We start from the raw sequence: 19,858 nt of genomic DNA, 5'->3' as shown, positions 1-19,858 counted from the left end.
AATAAGCAAAGTTCACAGCCTTTTTATTTTAACCCCTTAAGGACCAGGCTGTTTTGTACCTTAAGGACCAGACACTTTTTAGGGATTTTACCCATGTGGTGGTTTTACTGCCCTGTTTTGTTTCCTTTAGCTACCAAAATTATTTTTACCGCGTTTTTTTCCGTGACATATAGGGCGATTTTTAAAATATCTTCTTTACTGACTTTTTTTCCGTTTAAATTTTAACGGAGGTACAATACTAAAAAAAAAGTTTTTAACTTTTATAGTTTATTTAGTATATTTATGCTAAAATAAAGTATGGTAATGGGTTCCTCTATTTATTTCGGACGTTTGGATATATAGTATGTATGGCCTTGGTTTACAGGGCGCATACGGCAACAGTTTTTGTTGGCGTTGGCTTTGTTAGTTTCTTTCTTATGTATATATTGTTGTTTTATTCTGTAATATTATTCTACTGATGTATGTAATTATATTTTTTACTATCTATGTCCCCCATGACGTCATGTAAGACCTTTGGGGGACATTTATTTTTCTTTTATTTGACACTTTCCCACTGTAGCTAGGGGATCCATAGAAGCCCCAGTTACAGGGGAAAGCAACCCCTGTAGTGACATTAGTCACTGGCAGAGCTGTCCAGCGTCTAGTATGACCCTCCAGCTCTGCTGTAGCAGGGAACCCCAGCAGTCACATGACCCTCTGGGCTCCCGATGTGAAAGTTACACTGTACTTTCACTTTCAGTGCACAGTGCTCATTGAGCACTGTGTACTCGGGGAAGCAGAAGGCAGGATGGGTTAAAAACCCCTCCTGCCTTCTCCACCGGGTAATCAGCTGTAATAACAGCTGATAACCCCTTCCTGCCTCCGATTGATTGCAGAGCAGGAGGCTTAAAGCACCGCCATAAATTTTACTATTGGCGGTGCTTTAAGCCCAGGACCAGGCGCCGTAAATTTACTTACCTGGTCCTTAATGGGTTAAAGAAAAACACAAAATATCACCTGCTTGTCTGAGCTCTTACCAGCAACTTTTTATACAGTTTTCTGTGTTTAGAGCAACATAAGTTGGTCACTTTATTTCTCAGCACTAAACTATAGTGATGCTTGAACGTTTGTGAACCCTTCAGAATTTTCCATATTTCTGAATAAATTTGACCTAAAATGACATTTTGACATTTTCACACAAGTCCTAAAAGTTGATAAAGAAAACTAAATCAAACTAAAAATCTTAGACTTGGTAATTTAGTGAGGAAAATAATCCAATATCACATAGTTGTGAGTGACAAAAGTATGTGAACTGTTAGGATTAGCAGATCATTTGAAGGTGAAATTAGAGTCAGGTGTTCAATCAATGGAATGACAATCAGGTGAGTGGGTAACCTGTTTTATTTAAATAACAGGGATTTATTAAAGTCTGACCTTCATAACATGTTTGTAGAAGTCTATCATGGCATGAACCAAGGAGATTTGAGGACCTCAGAAGAAAAGTTATTGAGGCTCTTCAGGCTGGAAAAGGTTACATGACCTTCTCTAAAGAGTTTGGACTCTTCCAATCCACTGGCAGATTGTCTAAATATTGTGGAAATTCCAGACTAGAGTGATTGATCAACAAAGATCATGTCAAGAGCATGGTGTATAATAGTCAGCAAGGTCGCAAATTAACAAGGGTAACATCTAAGCAATTAAAAGCCTTTCTTACATTAGCCACCGTCAGGAGAACACTGAACAACAATGGTGTGCATGGCAGAAGTGCAAGGAGAAAACTGCTGTTCTCCAAAATGAACATTGCTGCCCATCTGCAGTTTGCCAAAAATCACATTGACAAGCCAAAAGGCTATAGGAACAACATTTTGTGGACAGAGAAGACTAAAATACAGCTTTTTGGCATAAATGAGCACCGTTATGTTTGGAGAAAGAAAAACACTACATTACAACATAAAAACCTCACACCATCTGTGAAACATGGTGGTAGGATCATCATTTGGACCCGTTTTGCTGCATCTGGGCCAGGACAGCTTGCCATCATTGATGGAACAATGAATTCTGAAATATACAGTTAGTCCCCGACTTGCGAACAGGTTCCATTCCGGGAGCCCGTTCGCAAGTCCGTTTTGTTCGCAAGTCGAACAAATGGTTGTATGGAGGGGATCGCGGGTGGATCCCGCTCCATACAACGTCGGGTGCTGGCTGTTCTTACAGCGGGCACCCGGCGGCAGCAGTTCCGACGAGCCGTGGCGCTTGTCGGAACTGTTAACACTTTAAATACCGCTCTGACAGCGGTATTTAAAGTGTTAACAGTTCTGACGAGCGGCGCGGCTCGTCAGAACTGCTGCCGCCGGGTGCCCGCTGTAAGAAACAGCCGGCACCTGACGTTCAGGGGGCCCGTACAGCGTCCCACGATGAGATCGCGGGACGCTGTGCGGTTGCTAGGCAGCCGGGGACCTCCTGAAAGGCCCCAGGGCTGCCTATGCAGAGTGCCTATCAAGCGCACGGCTTGATAGGCGCTCTGCATAGACAGCCCTAGGGCCTTTCAGAAGGCCCCCGGCTGCCCAGCAACCGCGATGTGACCGGACAGGCGTCTATCAGGCTTGATAGAAGCTTGTCCGGTCCCTGCACAGCATGATGTAATGCCATAGCATTACATCATACTGTGCTGTACAGATAGTTCGTATCTAGCGAAATTCGTAAGTCGAATGTTCGCAAGTCGGGGACTATCTGTACCAGGAGATTCTAAAGGAAAATGCCAGGACATTGTCCATGAGCTGAATCTCAAGAGAACATTGGTCACGCAGCAAGACTATGACCCACAATTGGTTAATGGAGATTAAATTTTGTAATGGCCAAGTTAAAATTCTGACCTTAATCTTATGGCGGACACCTACTGGCGATATTTTCTATCTTGCGCTGCGAGAGCAAGTGAAAAAAACTCACCTCGCAGCGCAAGAAAGACACCAGAACGAGACCAAGATATTGCCAGTCTTTTTAATGGGGTCAGTGGCAGCAGCGCTAGCCCCATTAAAAAGATATGAAGAATACAGCAGACTTCTGCCACAGCTGTGACAGAAGTGCAGCATGCTATCCCATTGCTTTCAATGGGATCGGCGCTGCTGCCGGTCCCATCGAAAGCAGTGGTTTTTGGCAAACCCTGCAGTATGATTTTCAGGGAAGGGCTTGAAATATAAGTCCTTCCCTGAAAATCATCAATAAGTGGTAAAAAAAGTTTAAAAAAATTACTCACCTCTCCGCCGCTCAGACACATCCTCCGGCTGGCTCCCCGACACTGCTGTCCAGCACTTTCAGCAGGCGGGGAAATCCCCGCCTCCTGAAAGGGCTGTGCTGATTGGCTGAGCGCTCAGCCAATAACAGCTAGTGCTTAGCTATTGGCTGAGCGCTCAACCAATTACAGATAGTGCTTAGCTATTCATTCGTGAATAGCTAAGATAGTGCTATTCATGAATGAATAGCTAAGCACTAGCTGTTATTGGCTGAGCGTTCAGCCAATTAGCACAGCCCTTTCAGTAGGCAGGGATTTTTAAATCCCCACCTGCTGAAAGTGCTGGACAGCAGTGCCGGGGAGCCAGCCGGAGGACACGTCTGAGCGGCAGAGAGGTGAGTAATTTTTTTTACTTTTTTTTTCCACTTATTGATGATTTTCAGGGAAGGGCTTATATTTCAAGCCCTTCCCCGAAAATTATACTGCAGGGTTTGCCAAAACCACTGCTTTCAATGGAACTGCCAGCAGCGCTTATCCCATTGAAAGCAATGGGATAGCATGCTGCTCTTCGGCCACAGCGGTCACAGCTGTGGCAGAAGTCGGCGGTATTCTCCATATCTTTTCAATGGGGCTAGCGCTGCTGCCACTGGCCCATTGAAAAGACTGGCGATATCCCTGCGCCATCCTGTTTTTTTTCTCGCACTGCGAGGCGAGAGTTTTCATATGCTCTCGCAGTGCAGAAAAAAACGCCAGTGGGTGTTCACCCTTATAGAAATGTTGTGGAAGGGCCTGAAGAATGGAAGGAAATCCATCAACATAACAAGTTGAAGCTATTTTGTATGGAGGGATGGTTTATTGACTGATGTATTACCAGAAAAACCTCAAGTAGGGAGAGTGAAGGATCGTATGACAGAGGAAATGGTCCCATGACAGCCAACAGGAAGTGCCTGTTAAACAAGTGTATTCCGTCAGAAAACTCCAAGGAAGGGAAATTCACAGTCAATTTTTTTGGCTTTACATATCGTTTAAACATTCATACTATATAAAGTTCAGTCCTATACTGACGGTAAAATCATCTTCCCTCCAAACAAATTTGATGCCCCCAGTCTTTTGTACGATATGGCCAAGTTTGTGTCTTCAATAATCAACATTAATGAGAACTGCAATACAAAGATTTCTGTGCCCTGAACATTTCTTCGGGCATCACTTCCTGGAGAATTTTCTGTTTCGGCCATAATGACAACAAAACTAGCTATCCATTTAAGACTGTAGGTGACATCGCCTGCAGTGGCACGATCTAGTGAACATAAATGGTATAAAAATAAAAAAATACAAACAAATGACAACAGCCCCTGAGGGCCTCGCTATGGCTAGATAGTGGAGGGAAAACATTTCTTGTAAGATCCTAGATAGAACTGGACATTCCCCTTTAGGGACACTATTGGCATAGAAAAAAACTTCGGATAGTGGCTGTGTTATACAGGTTTTCATAAAAGACGACAAACAGCCAATATTCCTCACACACATAAACATTCTCTTTTTAACGTTCATAACAAACAAGAACTATGGGGCAATTACAATAGTAGCGATAGCAAAGGGAACACTTGTTTCTATTTCTCCATATACAAGTGTTAGATTTCTAAAGTGTAATTAACCTTTTGAGCATAAAGAATCCCTCCTTAGACAGCAGCTACCAAGAATCGATCAGTCATTTAACCATCAGATATAAATATTACCATACAATCAACCCTGTATAATTGCTTACATGCATGTTTGTCAGATAGATCCTGTAGTTAGACTTAATTCCTATTTGCATAGTTGTAAATGCTTGCCTTTTTAAAAACTATATTTTTGTCATTGTCTTTTTGCTTGACCTGTCTGTGGTGCAAATCAAATGTAAACTAAAAATGTTGACTTTTAATACGGAGCTTAAAGGGGTTGTCCCGCGCCGAAACGGGTTTTTTTTTTTTTCAATAGCCCCCCCGTTCGGCGCGAGACAAACCCGATGCATGTGTTGAAAAAAAAAAACGGATAGTACTTACCCGAATCCCCGCGCTCCGGTGACTTCTTACTTACCTTGTGAAGATGGCCGCCGGGATCTTCACCCTCGTTGGACCGCAGGTCTTCTGTGCGGTTCATTGCCGATTCTAGCCTCCTGATTGGCTGGAATCGGCACACGTGACGGGGCGGAGCTACGAGGAGCCGCTCTCTGGCACGAGCGGCCCCATTCAGAAGGGAGAAGACCGGACTGCGCAAGCGCGTCTAATCGGGCGATTAGACGCTGAAGATTAGACGGCACCATGGAGACGAGGACGCTAGCAACGGAGCAGGTAAGTGAATAACTTCTGTATGGCTCATAATTAATGCACGATGTACATTACAAAGTGCATTACTATCGCCATACAGAAGTGTATACCCCCACTTGCTTTCGCGGGACAACCCCTTTAATGGTAAATCAGCTTTTCAGCCTAAATTTGCTTAATTCAACTGTTAAAATCAAGACAAAGGGACTTATTTACTGATACTGTATAAAAGGTAGTTAGAGAAAACGTAGACTACAGAGCCATCAATTGCACCAGATTTATTACTGTCTAATCTGTCTAATTTTAAGACCGTCTATGAGTTTATAGGACCTATTTAGAGGCTTAGTTTATAGCAATTCATGGGAATTTGTTGCAAGTTTTGGCACAATTTAGGCCTGGCCCTTTTTTTTGGAGAAAAACTATCCGAAAGGGTCTAAAAACACATGATAAAAGTGGTGCAAGCATTTAAGACAGTTTCATGGTGGAATTTGCACCAGAAAACTATCGTACTTTGGATGGTAAATAAGCCCTAAGTGTTGAATAACTAAAAATATGTATACTGATTTTGAGTTGCATAGAGGTCTCTTCTACATTCATGGCTACAGCTAACCAAAATTCCAATAGTCTCCTGCTATGAAGTGCAATCAACTTAACAGTCAACAGTTGTCTTGGGCGTGCAACTCATGCTCACAACTAGTGTGCACCTAGCCTAAGTGGTTCGGGTGCAACTAGCATCAGACAGCACATGGACACCAGTCCTTGTGATGTCCGATCTATGTGGTGGCAGCACATTGACGTGCATTGGCAAGTCCTATGACTTGTCCATTAAATAGACAGAAATAGGACATTAGTTTTTTGATATGGACCATCGGTGTGAAAAATCAATGTGCATGTCCTCATAGGCACACTGCCTAATATGATTGTGTGCAGGGGACCTTAGATAGAAGGTTGTTTGTTTGTTTTTTTGAGAGTCTAATTTTTTTTTTTAGAACGATATAAGTATTGTTGAGATGGTGTAATCAAGTATAAGCTGTTTGAATATTTTGTTTTGAAGATATGAGACCCAATGCAAAGTGCAATGCCTAAAAAACCTTTACAAAATGTGAAAATGTTGTTGCCTATGATGTTTTATTGAAAAACCTCAAAAAAATTATTAACGGTTGTTTTACATCAGCGTCGGAACCTCCTGCCGGAGATTCCATTGTAGATCTGGCTGAAAATACCGGAAGAAAGTGCTGCTGCTTTTTCTTTCACCCAAAAGTAAGCCAAGATAGGTTATCAATAGTTAATCAGCTGGGCTTCATCGCTCGGGACCCTGACTAATCAGCTAAGGGGGCGCATGCTGTCAGCACCGCAAACAGAGGTCAGAGTGGAAGCAGTGGAAGTCTCCGCATCGCCCCTGTGTAGAGGCCGGCGCTCATAACTGCAGGCACAGCCCTTACTGAAATAAATGTGAGCTGTGCCTGCAGTTACAAGCGCCGGCCACTACACAGAGGTCGACACAAAGGTTTCCGCTGCTTCAGCTCTGATCTCTGTATTTCTGGCACTGACAGAATGCGCCTGCTCAGCTGATCTGTCAGGGTCCCGAGGTATGGACCCCAGCCGATCAACTATTGATGACCTATTCTATGGATAGGTCATCAATAGTATTCTCCCTGGAAAACCACTTTAAGGTTAGAACCATCATTTACAAGATAGTGATTTGTGGTTGAAGAAATAGCGATGTGAACTAAGGGTTAAAAAAATAGTAACTTTAAGTAAAAAATGTTTGACACTATTACAGATGAGTAACATTTAGTCTTTTATGTTATGTAATATATTATACTTATGTAATCTCAGCAAAAAGTAGCCATAAAAACTGTTGCATATGAATGAGATTGGAGCTTTTGCATTAAAATCAGCAAACTGTCATTAATGTGTTAATTAGAAGGAAAAGGAATGAGGAAGAGGGCTGAGCAAATTAGTCTTGATGTGTCGAAATGCATAGGGATGAAAAAACCTGGCTGTAGGAAGAAATCTGTTACATCTATACCTCAGAGAGAATAGATAATGGAAAAAGCAAATGACATGAGTGTGTTGGGAAAACCAGCTTGAAACAGCAATCTTTACATGCTCACAGCAGAAGTTTCCGAGGCTCTTACCACTATTTTAGAAAACAGTCTTTTATCAAAGCCATAAGAACAGACACATAAAGACCTTTCATTTTGTTGTCCAGTAGATGAGAGACACAAAGGCTTGAGCTACGAGGCCAGCAATAAGAGCACAGTCATAATTGTTAGAAAATAGAAATCTGTAGCAGCGAATGAAGAACGCTTTAAAAGAGGAGCAGGACAAATACAATAGAAATTTGAGGCTTACAAAAGACATTGCTCTTCTCGAAGACTAGAGATTGCAGAAGACATAGCACCAAACAGCAGAGATTAATATTTGGTCACAGCTTAGAGCTTAAGCAGTTTGCAAAAATATTCTAGAATTAGAACACCATATTATATTAAGGGGTCCCAAGTATAAAAATACATGTCTTGCTAAGGCCTAATGATAACAATTCTATTATATCATTCGATGATTTTGGTGGTGTACCTATACATGATTCCGGTTAGCATCTATTTACAAATACAGCATTAGGCTTCCGTCAGAGTAGCATCTTTTCATCCATGTATGATGCGTTAAGAAAACAGGCTACACACGGACAGCATATGGACCCTTATTATTCTATAGTGTAACACATTACCAAATTTATTCACGTGGACACGGACTGGGTGGAAAAACTCATCGCATGCACTATTATAGTCTGTTTTAGGGATGAAACTCGCCCATTTTAGTCAACAGGGAGATTAAAACAGACAGCACACTGATACCATCCATGTACTGCCCTTTTTTAATGCAGAAAAGCAGAATTGGGCTTGTTTCAGATTTTTTTTGTGGATGTGAAAAACACATGTATACATGGAAGAAAAAAACTGACAAATTGACACAATACGGACATGTCACAGAGCTGGAAATCCACACTTTTTTTGCAGACATACCGCAACATGGATTTTTTCTCATCAGGAATGGTATAGTTTCTCCTTAAGGAGAGCACCTAGGTGGTGTGTAAGGAGACTTATAAGGCCATCCATGCTTCTCTGGGAAATATGCAAATGGAAAGATAGAACAATACCTCTGCAGTGCCATCTATTGGAAGGCAGCATTCCTGCAAGTCACGGTTAAACTTAAGCCTCCTGCACACTGGTGAGAGTAATATTGGGCCCGATATCGCTCCCGCCAACCTTCTAAAACCAATGGATGAAAGGTGTTTTCATGTGAAAACAGCTTTGCATTACTCCGGAAATCCCATTGCTTTCAATGGGGCCGGCGGCAACAGCGCCGGCCCCATTGGATGCAGTGGGAGATTATTGCAATTTTCTGCTGCAGCTGTGACAGCAATGGCAGGGGATTCCCTCATCCCTGCGGGGAGTCCCCTGATCACTGAACACTGTTAAGTGATGAAGACTCCCCTGTCACTGCTGTCACAGCAGTGGCAGAAGATCGCAATGTCGCTGGGGAGTCTGTTCAGTGATGAGGGGACTCCCCACAGGGATGAATGAATTCCCTGCCGCTGCTGTCACAGCAGCTGCAGAGGATTGTGATTATCTCCCATTGCTGTCAATGGGGCTGCTGCCGGCCCCATTGATCACAATGGGCGATATAACCAAAAGAATGGACATGCTGTGATTTGTTCCCCGCATCGCAAGGCGGTGTCATACAGGGAAACAATAGAAGTATGAGTGAACCCTCTCAAAAGAATGGGTTTCATATTTGTGCGTCTCAAGGCACAAATCTCACATGGTTTTATCAAAAGTGTGAAGGAGCCCTTATTAGACAAGCCTTGTAACAATGCTGGGAATTGTATGGATTTTTTTTTAATGCATATGTACATCTAGCCTCAATGTAATGCTTTTCATTTACAACCAGGTGCTCAGGGACAAACTATAGAATATATTTTATTTTACTCATTACACTCCCAAGTTTTCAGCAGACACCTTGACTTAGACATAACTTTGTTTTCATGAATCTATATTTCTTGCTTATAATGGGGAATTGAGAACAAGGCTTTGTTAACATCTGGGTTGGAGGCTCTGTTGGGAGCCTGTGGCGCATATCTAGCACAAATTGCCAGACAAAATAGCACACTATGTTACATTATTTTGTCCAGGAAAATGCCAGAGGCCATGCTGGAAACCTGACAGACTCCATTATAGAGCATGTTGTCTGTTGGGCATTATTTATGTCCAGCATGTCCTGGATCCAATGTGGTGGCCTGAAAATAGGCACTACATAGCACTGTTTAGTTATGGGGAACGGTAATATAATAACTGTCCCTCGGACTTTAATCTGAGTCACTTTACACAAGAGATGTAGGTAGCCTAGCAACCAGATAGGCTGCGATTGGCTGGAGACAAACTGGTCAGGTGACATGATAAATAGCTGGACAATGTTGGTAGGCGCCAGTGAGTGAGACGCACCAGGCAAAGCAAGTGCCAGACAGTAGAGGCAGAATACGTTTAAGCAATAAGTAAAGAGAGTAAAGAGTAGTGAGAAGAGAGGTGACAGGCAGAGCAGTGCCAAGGAGGAGCGCCAGGTAGAGAGCGCCAGAAAAAAAGAAGCGCCCTACAGGAGAAAAGAAAGTGACAGGCATTAAAGAGAAGTGAAAAGAGACAGATCAGCGTGACAGAAAGAAATAAATCTGAGAAACCGTGAGTAACTGAGAAGGAGAGACAGCTTTGACAGTGAATAGAGAGAAAATAAAACATGTAAACATAAAGAGGGAGATAAAGAAATGAAGAGATATAAATACAAAGAAGGATAGAGAATAGAGATGAGCGAGCACCAAAATGCTCGGGTGCTCGTTACTCGGGACAAAATTATCGCGAACTGCGCCTTCGGCCACTAGCGCTGTCGGATGGGAATTTTACCATCAGTTTGTCCGCCAGGGTCCTGTGGTATAGCATCACTCTCGAACCCCTTTCCTCTTCGGGTATGAGAGTGAAAAGGTTCTCCTTATACCGTGGGTCGAGCAGTGTGTACACCCAGTAATCCATAGTGGCCAGAATGCGTGTAACGCGAGGGTCACGAGAAAGGCATCCTAACATGAAGTCAGCCATGTGTGCCAGGGTACCTGTACACAACACATGGCTGTCCTCACTAGGAAGATCACTTTCAGGATCCTCCTCCTCCTCCTCAGGCCATACACGCTGAAAGGATGACAGGCAAGCAGCATGTGTACCCTCAGCAGTGGGCCAAGCTGTCTCTTCCCCCTCCTCCTCATCCTCCTCATGCTCCTCCTCCTCCTCCTCAACGCACTGAAAAATAGACAGGAGGGTGCTCTGACTATCCAGCGACATACTGTCTTCCCCCGGCTCTGTTTCCGAGTGCAAAGCGTCTGCCTTTATGCTTTGCAGGGAACTTCTCAAGAGGCATAGCAGAGAAATGGTGACGCTAATGATTGCAGCATCGCCGCTCACCATCTGGGTAGACTCCTCAAAGTTTCCAAGGACCTGGCAGATGTCTGCCAACCAGGCCCACTCTTCTGTAAAGAATTGAGGAGGCTGACTCCCATGTTGGAGTTGGTATTCCACTATAGCTCTACGCTGCTCATAGAGCCTGGCCAACATGTGGAGTGTAGAGTTCCACCGTGTGGGCACGTCGCACAGCAGTCGGTGCACTGGCAGATGAAACCGATGTTGCAGGGTGCGCAGGGTGGCAGCGTCCGTGTGGGATTTGCGGAAATGTGCGCAGAGTCGGCGCACCTTTCCGAGCAGGTCTGACAAGCATGGGTAACTTTTCAGAAAGCGCTGAACCGCCAAATTAAAGACGTGGGCCAGGCATGGCACGTGCGTGAGGCTGCCGAGCTGCAGAGCCGCCACCAGGTTACGGCCGTTGTCACACACGACCATGCCCGGTTGGAGGCTCAGCGGCACAAGCCAGCGGTCGGTCTGCTCTGTCAGACCCTGCAGCAGTTCGTGGGCCGTGTGCCTCTTATCTCCTAAGCTGAGTAGTTTCAGCACAGCCTGCTGACGCTTACCCACCGCTGTGCTGCCGTGCCGCGCAACACCGACTGCTGGCGACTTGCTGCTGCTGACACATCTTGATTGCGAGACAGAGGTTGCGGAGGAGGAGGAGGGTGGTTTAGTGGAGGAAGCATACACCGCCGCAGATACCACCACCGAGCTGGGGCCCGCAATTCTGGAGGTGGGTAGGACGTGAGCGGTCCCAGGCTCTGACTCTGTCCCAGCCTCCACTAAATTCACCCAATGTGCCGTCAGGGAGATATAGTGGCCCTGCCCGCCTGTGCTTGTCCACGTGTCCGTTGTTAAGTGGACCTTGCCAGTAACCGTGTTGGTGAGGGCGCGTACAATGTTGCGGGAGACGTGGTCGTGCAGGGCTGGGACAGCACATCGGGAAAAGTAGTGGCGACTGGGAACTGAGTAGCGCGGGGCCGCCGCCGCCATCATACTTTTGAAAGACTCCGTTTCCATAACCCTATACGGCAGCATCTCCAGGCTGATAAATTTGGCTATGTGCACGTTTAACGCTTGAGCGTGCGGGTGCGTGGCGGCGTACTTGCACTTGCGCTCCAACACTTGCGCTAGCGACGGCTGGACGGTGCGCTGACAGACATTGGTGGATGGGGCCGAGGACAGCGGAGGTGAGGGTGTGGGTGCAGGCCAGGAGACGGTAGTGCCTGTGTCCTGAGATGGGGGTTGGATCTCAGTGGCAGGTTGGGGCACAGGGGAAGAGGCAGCGGTGCAAACCGGAGGCGGTGACCAGCCTTCGTCCCACCTTGTGGGGTGCTTGGCCATCATATGTCTGCGCATGCTGGTGGTGGTGAGGCTGGTGGTGGTGGCTCCCCGGCTGATCTTGGCGCGACAAAGGTTGCACACCACTGTTTGTCGGTCGTCTGCACTCTCAGTGAAGAACTGCCAGACCTTTGAGCACCTCGGCCTCTGCAGGGTGGCATGGCGCGAGGGGGCGCTTTGGGAAACAGTTGGTGGATTATTCGGTCTGGCCCTGCCTCTACCCCTGGACATCGCACTGCCTCTTGCAACCTGCCCTGCTGCTGCCCTTGCCTCCCCCTCTGAAGACCAGTCCTCAGTAGGCGTAGCAAACCAGGTGGGGTCAGTCACCTCATCGTCCTGCTGCTCTTCCTCCGAATCCTCTGTGCGCTCCTCCCTCGGACTTACTGCCCTTACTACTATCTCACTGATAGACAACTGTGTCTCATCGTCATCGGCCTCCTCACCCACTGAAAGGTCTTGAGACAGTTGCCGGAAGTCCCCAGCCTCATCCCCCGGACCCCGGGAACTTTCCAAAGGTTGGGCATCAGTCACGATAAACTCCTCTGGTGGGAGAGGAACCATTGCTGCCCAATCTGAGCAGGGGCCCGAGAACAGTTCCTGGGAGTCTGCCCGCTCCTCAGAATGTGTCATTGTAATGGAGTGAGGAGGCTGGGAGGAAGGAGGAGCAGCAGCCAGAGGATTCAGAGTTGCAGCAGTGGACAGCGCAGAACTCTGGGTGGACGATAGATTGCTGGATGCACTTTCTGCCATCCACGACAGGACCTGCTCACACTGCTCATTTTCTAATAAAGGTCTACCGTGTGGACTCATTAATTGTGAGATGAATGTGGGGATGCCAGAAACGTTCCTCTCTCCTAATCCCGCAGCAGTCTGCTGCGATACACCTGGATCAGGAGCTCGGACTGTGCCCACACCCTGACGTGGGCCTCCGCGTCCTCGCCCGCGTCCACGTCCTCTAAGCCTACCCCTACCCCTCAGCATGCTGTATTACTAGTAGTGCAGAAACAGAACGTTGTAATTAAATGTGCCGCTTATTGGCCTGTGGTTGGAGGCTGACTTCGCTTACAGAACGCCAGGAAATAATTTTGCGTAAGCCTGCTGTAACACTTAGCTGGCTGCGTATGAATTAGGAGAACAACTACACCCAGCACAGACCCAGAACACTGAGGACAGTCACAGGCAGCCCAAATAGATTTTTTTCCCCAAATGTTTTTGCAAAGGCCCACTGCCTATATTCAATAAATATATCTCTTCTCTCTCTGCGTCACCGCTACTGGCCCTGGAGTATGTCAAATAACTGCAGAGTGTTGCACTGTGGACTGGAATACAGCGGTGATTTAACAGCCAACACAGAGCCAGAAAATAATTTTGCGCAAGCCTGCTGTAACACTTAGCTGGCTGCGTATGAATTAGGAGGACTACTACACCCAGCACAGACCCAGAACACTGAGGACAGTCACCGGCAGCCCAAATAGATTTTTTTCCCCAAATGTTTTTGCAAAGGCCCACTGCCTATATTCAATAAATATGTCTTCTGTCCCTGGCTCACAATATATGTGTTCTGTCCCTGCCTCACAATATATGTCTTCTGTCCCTGCCTAACCACCACTTCTGGCCCTGGAGTATTACTGCAGGGCGCAATGCTCTGCACGGCCGATATACAAAAAAAAAAAAAAAAGTGCAGCACTGCAAAAAGCAGCCTCCACAGTACTGCACACGGTTAGATGTGGCCCTAAGAAGGACTGTTGGGGTTCTTGAAGCCTAAAGTACTCCTAAAGCTCTCCCTATAGCAACTCCACCAAGACAGCACTTTCCCTAAACTATGTCAGAACGCATCTGTGGCGAGCCGCGGGAGGGGCCGATTTTTATACTCAAGTGACACCTGATCTCGCCAGCCACTCACTGCAGGGGGGTGGTATAGGGCTTGAACGTCGCAGGGGGAAGTTGTAATGCCTTCCCTGTCTTTCTATTGGCCAGAAAAGCGCACTAACATCTCAGAGATGAAAGTGAAAGTAACCCGAACATCGCATGGTACTCGTCACGAGTAACGAGCATCTCGAACACGCTAATACTCGAACGAGTATCAAGCTCGGACGAGTACGTTCGCTCATCTCTAATAGAGAAGAAATCCACAGCAAGCTCCCAGTGTATAATTGAGTTAGACACAGGTGTCTACATTGTTGCAATTTGTGTATCCGTTATTATGCACTGAAAGTGATGAAGAAAACTACCTCATCTCACTGCCTCATTTCATAATATCGTGGTTACAATTTAAGCAAAATATCTGGCTCCAGGTATTATTCCACACCTCACCACTACAAATTATGCCCAAGGGCACGGGCGTCCGAAAACAAGTCACAATTAATTGCCAGCCACAAATAAAATTAGCGCTCACCATAGCACTTTGTAGCGGCACGACAGCAACGTTACCTTTTTTATCATTCTGATTTTTGCTTCCAGTGTGGGTTTCCATCTCGGGTTACATTTCAAATGTCAAAAGTGTCATTTAGACGAAACCCTCGATGGAACTGTAAACTTTAATCTGTCAAATGGAGACCCTTTCGATTGTCATATGACATGATTTTCCCTTCATTTAGGAGGACAGAGAACTGCAGTCAAATACGGAAAGACCCTAAAAAGTGACAGGATTAAAGATGAGCAGTCAGTTGTCAGTGACAGCAATTTAAAGGGCAGCAACAGAGGATAAAAGAGACCCCAAACCTATGACAAGGTGATGATTACAGCTTAGAATATGTAGGTCAAGCAGCTGATTTCAGTGCTGCAGTTTGAAGAGCAGGCAGAAAGATTATCAAGATCAAGGATGGTAGTGAGGCAACAACAATGAGGCAATTACTGGAGAGAAACAGGAGAATGACAAACTAATAAAAATAAAGATTAGGTTGCACAGGTGAAAGATCATTGACAAAGGCAGTCAGAAATAGGGTGAAGTTATAGCAACTGAATTCTATCAGAGGTAAGCTATGCAGTGAGGCCTTTGACGAATTTAATTAGCATTTAAAGAAATGGAAATCTACAGTGATTTCCCCAGCTGTGTGTGCAAAGAGAACAAGACTTAAATCCCACCCATGTATAGCATAAACAGCAAGGTAGATTGCAAATGTTATACTTATGGAACCCAACAAAGTGCCAAATTCAAAAGTTCTGGCAATCTCAAAGAAGCGTAGAGTTGGAAGAGACTGCCAGGGTCATCGGGTCCAACCCACTGCTCAAAGAAGGATTCACTAAATCTTCCCAGAAAGATATTTGTCCAGCCTTTAGTTGAACACTTCCATTGAAGGAGAACTCACCACCTCCCGTGGTAACTTGTTCCACTCATTGGTCATTCTCTCTGTCAGAAGGTTTTTTCTAATATCTAATCTGTCTCCTCCCTTTCAGTTTCATTCTATTGCTTCTAGTCTTTCCTTGTGCAAATAATAGGGCTGATCCCTCTGCACTGTGAAAGCCCTTCAGATATTTGTAGACACCTATTAAGTCCCTTCTCAACCTTTTTTTTTTTAACAAGCGAAATATTACCAGATCCTTCAACCGTTCCTCATAGGACATAATTTGCAGACCGCTCATTGCATTCTTCTCTGAACTTGCTTCAATTTGTCCATGTCTTTTTTAATGTGGGGTCCCAGAATTGGACAAAGTATTCCAGATGAGATCTGACCAAGGAAGAGTAGAGGAGGATAATTGCCTCACATGATCTAGACTCTATGCTTCTCTTAAAGGGTTTTTTTCACAAAAAAAGAAAAATTCTATACTTATTAGGGATGAGCGAGTATACTCGCTAAGGCACTACTCGCTCGAGTAATGTGCCTTAGCCGAGTATCTCCCCGCTCGTCCCGAAAGCTTCGGGGGCCGGCGCGGGGCGGGGAGCTGCGGGGAAGAGCAGGGAGGAACGGAGGGGAGATCTCTCTCTCCCTCTCTCCCGCCCGCTCTCCCCTGCTCCCCGCCGCAACTCACCTGTCAGCTGCGGTGGCCCCCGAATCTTTAGGGACGAGCAGAGAGATACTCGGCTAAGGCACATTACTCGAGCGAGTAGTGCCTTAGTGAGCATACTCGCTCATCCCTAATACTTATCTATTCCTCCCCCATCAGTTTACTTACCAGATCTTCACCTCCCCCATCTTCTCCTGTCTCCTGCAGTCCGGGGGGGGGGGGGGGGGGGGTCACTTCACCTTCAGCTGTCTGATTCTTCTCCTTCCTGTGAGGTTACGTACATTGGCTGGCAGTGTTCTACCTGCCAGCCAATGTACGTTATGTCACAGCTCACAGGCCAGCAAGGGAACTGCCTATCTGCTTCAGAGATTGCTCATGCAAGCTGTCTCAAATATTTTACAATTCCTTTCTAGGCAGTGAAGCTACAGCACAGAGACATGACCTTCTTTGACCCAACCGGAAGGAATGTGAGGAATGCAGCCTTCATTACAAGACAGCCCAGGTGTGCAGTGAGGTGACCCGTGACAATGCAGAAGCTCAGTTTGGAGAAGATGTTCTAAGGAAACTGACAGGGAAGGAATAGGCAAGTATAGATTTTCTATGACAAAACCCCTTTAATACATCCCAAAATTGTGTTTGCCTTTTTGTCTACTGCATCACATCATTGGCTCATTAGTATACACAAGTCTTTTTCACATGTGCTGCTGCTTAATCCAATTCCTGCCATTCTGTATGTTTTTTTTCCTTGCCCAGATGTAGTACTTTGCATTTCTCCGTGTTAAATACCATTCTGTTAGTCGCCACCCACTGTTCAAGTTTGTCCAGATTTTTTTGAATCCTTTCTTCTCCCATGTTGGACATTCCTCCTAGCTTCATGTCGTTGGAAAATTTGATCAGTTTCCCCATTAATTCCCTCCTCTAGATCATTTATAAAAATGTTGAACACTGGGCCCAGGACAAAGCCTTGTGGTAACCCACTTGACACATTCTTTCACTTGGATGTACAGCTATTTATGACCACTGAGTACGATTTGTCTTGTTGATCCCATATTTGGTAAATTTTTTCCAATAAGGGGGGTAAGGATCTCGTTTATAGGGAAGACATACCTGATACCTCTAATGAGTTTTTCTGGGGGAACATGAGGTGACAGATTCAGCACATATAGTGGGGGAGGGATATTAACTGAAATCATTTATAGTCAAAGTCTCGGAAAATAGTTGAAAGATAGACGTCTGCAGAGTCATTGATCAGACTACAGTTATCTTATGTGTACCATCAGCTGAAATATTTTTTTAATCGTATTACTAAAATCCTGAACAGCTATGAAGGGACAGGAACACAATTAGATGCACTTCTGAAAATTTTATCACTCTACAAAACAATACCAACATATAGACCATAAGGTTATGTATCACCTTGTTAGTGATGAGAAATGTGCGTCTCCTTCTGAGCCTGCTCCCAGGTCTCCAGTGTTGAATATATCTTCCCTATAGCTCATTAATTCTCCAGGGAGACAACTCTCTTAGGATCCTGTACACAAGTATCTCAGTTTCAGGCCCAGCCTTCATACGATCCTTTCTGATAATGTTTTCAGAGCGAATTGTTACGGCACATCAGTTGTTGGAAATTGACAATATAAATCATTTTTTTATAATGTTTCCACTGTAACACATAATGTACTGTATACCACACTTGTACATCAACATCATGCAGGTACATTTACCTCCAGTCAACTATGTTTGACTGGCCTTTTCGTGTCAGAGCAGACTTGTTCATGGGAAGAACAGTTCTCTTTACATTACTGTTTGTCAGAATGAATTTATTGCGATTAATGAACTTATGTTCACTTTTACCAACATTTCAAAAAGTATTATGTCCTTCCAATATAGTATGTAAATATCATACAGAAATATTATATTGCACCACTTTAGGGACAATATAACATTTTTCTGTAACCAAGGAGGAAAGTTCATAGACATAAATAAGCAATCTAAAAATGTAAGCACTAAAAGCAAAATTCCCATGCTGCCACTGCAAGGAAAATGTACCATGTAATACATGCACAGATTTCTGCTCTGGCTCAGACAGCATGTGGAAAGGGAGTATCTTAGTCAGACTTCAGTCTGCTGTATCCTTTCACCTCAGCATTTTTTTTGTACTTTTCGATATAGTAGCTACTTGGACATGGTGTTACTATATGTTTAGGACAAATCTGCTTTACCCCCCCCCCCCCCCCACACACACACACACACCTATTAATTGCCACAAGCGCTGTTCATTCTATGGGAAAAGGATATTACATTTCGGGATGAACAGAGTTAGTACTACTTCAAACGGTTGTACTGCCAGTTTTATCAGTGCTACCAATGTGCTTTTTAAAACTATAAGGCTTGATTTTAAAATGAGAACAAAAGCACGTTACTAACCCTAACAAAACCAGATCCACAGCTGTCTGAAGTGGAGTCAGGAATACTTCATTTATACCTGTAACTGCAGTTTATGTACAGAGCAGGGGGGAGGCAACAGGGGAAGAACAGGCAACAGAGAATGATCTGAGAGTCTACTGTCTGTCTTCCTGTCTCGGGAGAGATATGGATTTTGGCTCATGTTATCACCACCCCTGTGATAACTTCCCCTGTGGTGAATTTCCCTTACCAGTCAATACTATTGTTTTTATTTTATTACACATTTTTCCATCCATGTCCCACTCATCTGATTGCCTGTCATATTTTAGACATGTATATTGCAGTCACTTCCACTTATTGCGGCCTCTTGTTTCCTGCTCATGAGGCACCATCTTAGTGTTGAGATTTTTGCTTTTACATTAACATTAATCCTGTGATACATCAGCGCAGTATTACATAAGCAGCTACAACCTGTATCATCTCTGCAGCACTGCCATTACATTCTGTATTTATCTAAATAAGCCACAGACCATAAGTATATAGTCAGTATGATGAGCTGTGATCTCCTTTATTCTAACTGTGTGACAGGAGTGGTGCGATCATCATCAGTAACTGTGTCTGTGTTCCCCTCTAAGCAGCTTCTGTGGTAGAGTCCATTTAATAGTCAAACATCTGTGTGATGCTGAGAAACTGACTAGAAACTTAACACACAAGCTCAAGTAAATGTGAGCTGGTCAGAAGTGAGATCACATGCCCAATCTGAGGAGAAAGAGGCCACGAGTTTCAGATAGAAAGGATTAACTAACCAAGGTAACACTAGCCGACATATATATACACTGGGGGACTAGCGACTACAAAATTAATGAAAAAAAAAGCCCTTTAACTATTAAACAGCACAATATTTTTATGGTGTTTGGTATAACAGATTTTAGGATCTGTCATAATATTCTGTCCTTAAAGGTTTTTTTTTTTTAAATTCCTACTCCCTCATCTAAAAATAATAAAAGAGCATACATTCCCCTATTCTAGGACCCCGCAGCTGTAGTGCTCCATGACATTGTATTTACAGGCTGCAGTGGCGGTACACTGAACATGACAGCCCACTACAGCCAGTCACAGACTTCAACATTCAAGCAATGAAGTTGGTGATTGGTAAC

The 19,858-nt window shown here is 44.7% G+C and overlaps 1 protein-coding gene across 1 annotated transcript in view; it reads right to left on the bottom strand.

Moving 5' to 3' along the window:
- Positions 1-19,858, bottom strand: part of TRPC3 (transient receptor potential cation channel subfamily C member 3) — a 256,571-nt gene that overhangs the window by 185,393 nt on the left and 51,320 nt on the right. The gene's annotated exons all lie outside the window — the stretch shown is intronic.

Source organism: Eleutherodactylus coqui, chromosome 7 (assembly GCF_035609145.1).
Source record: "Eleutherodactylus coqui strain aEleCoq1 chromosome 7, aEleCoq1.hap1, whole genome shotgun sequence".
Taxonomy (NCBI): domain Eukaryota; kingdom Metazoa; phylum Chordata; class Amphibia; order Anura; family Eleutherodactylidae; genus Eleutherodactylus; species Eleutherodactylus coqui.
The sequence above is the reverse complement of the archived record's forward strand: the minus strand, read 5'-3'. Positions and strand labels throughout refer to the sequence as shown.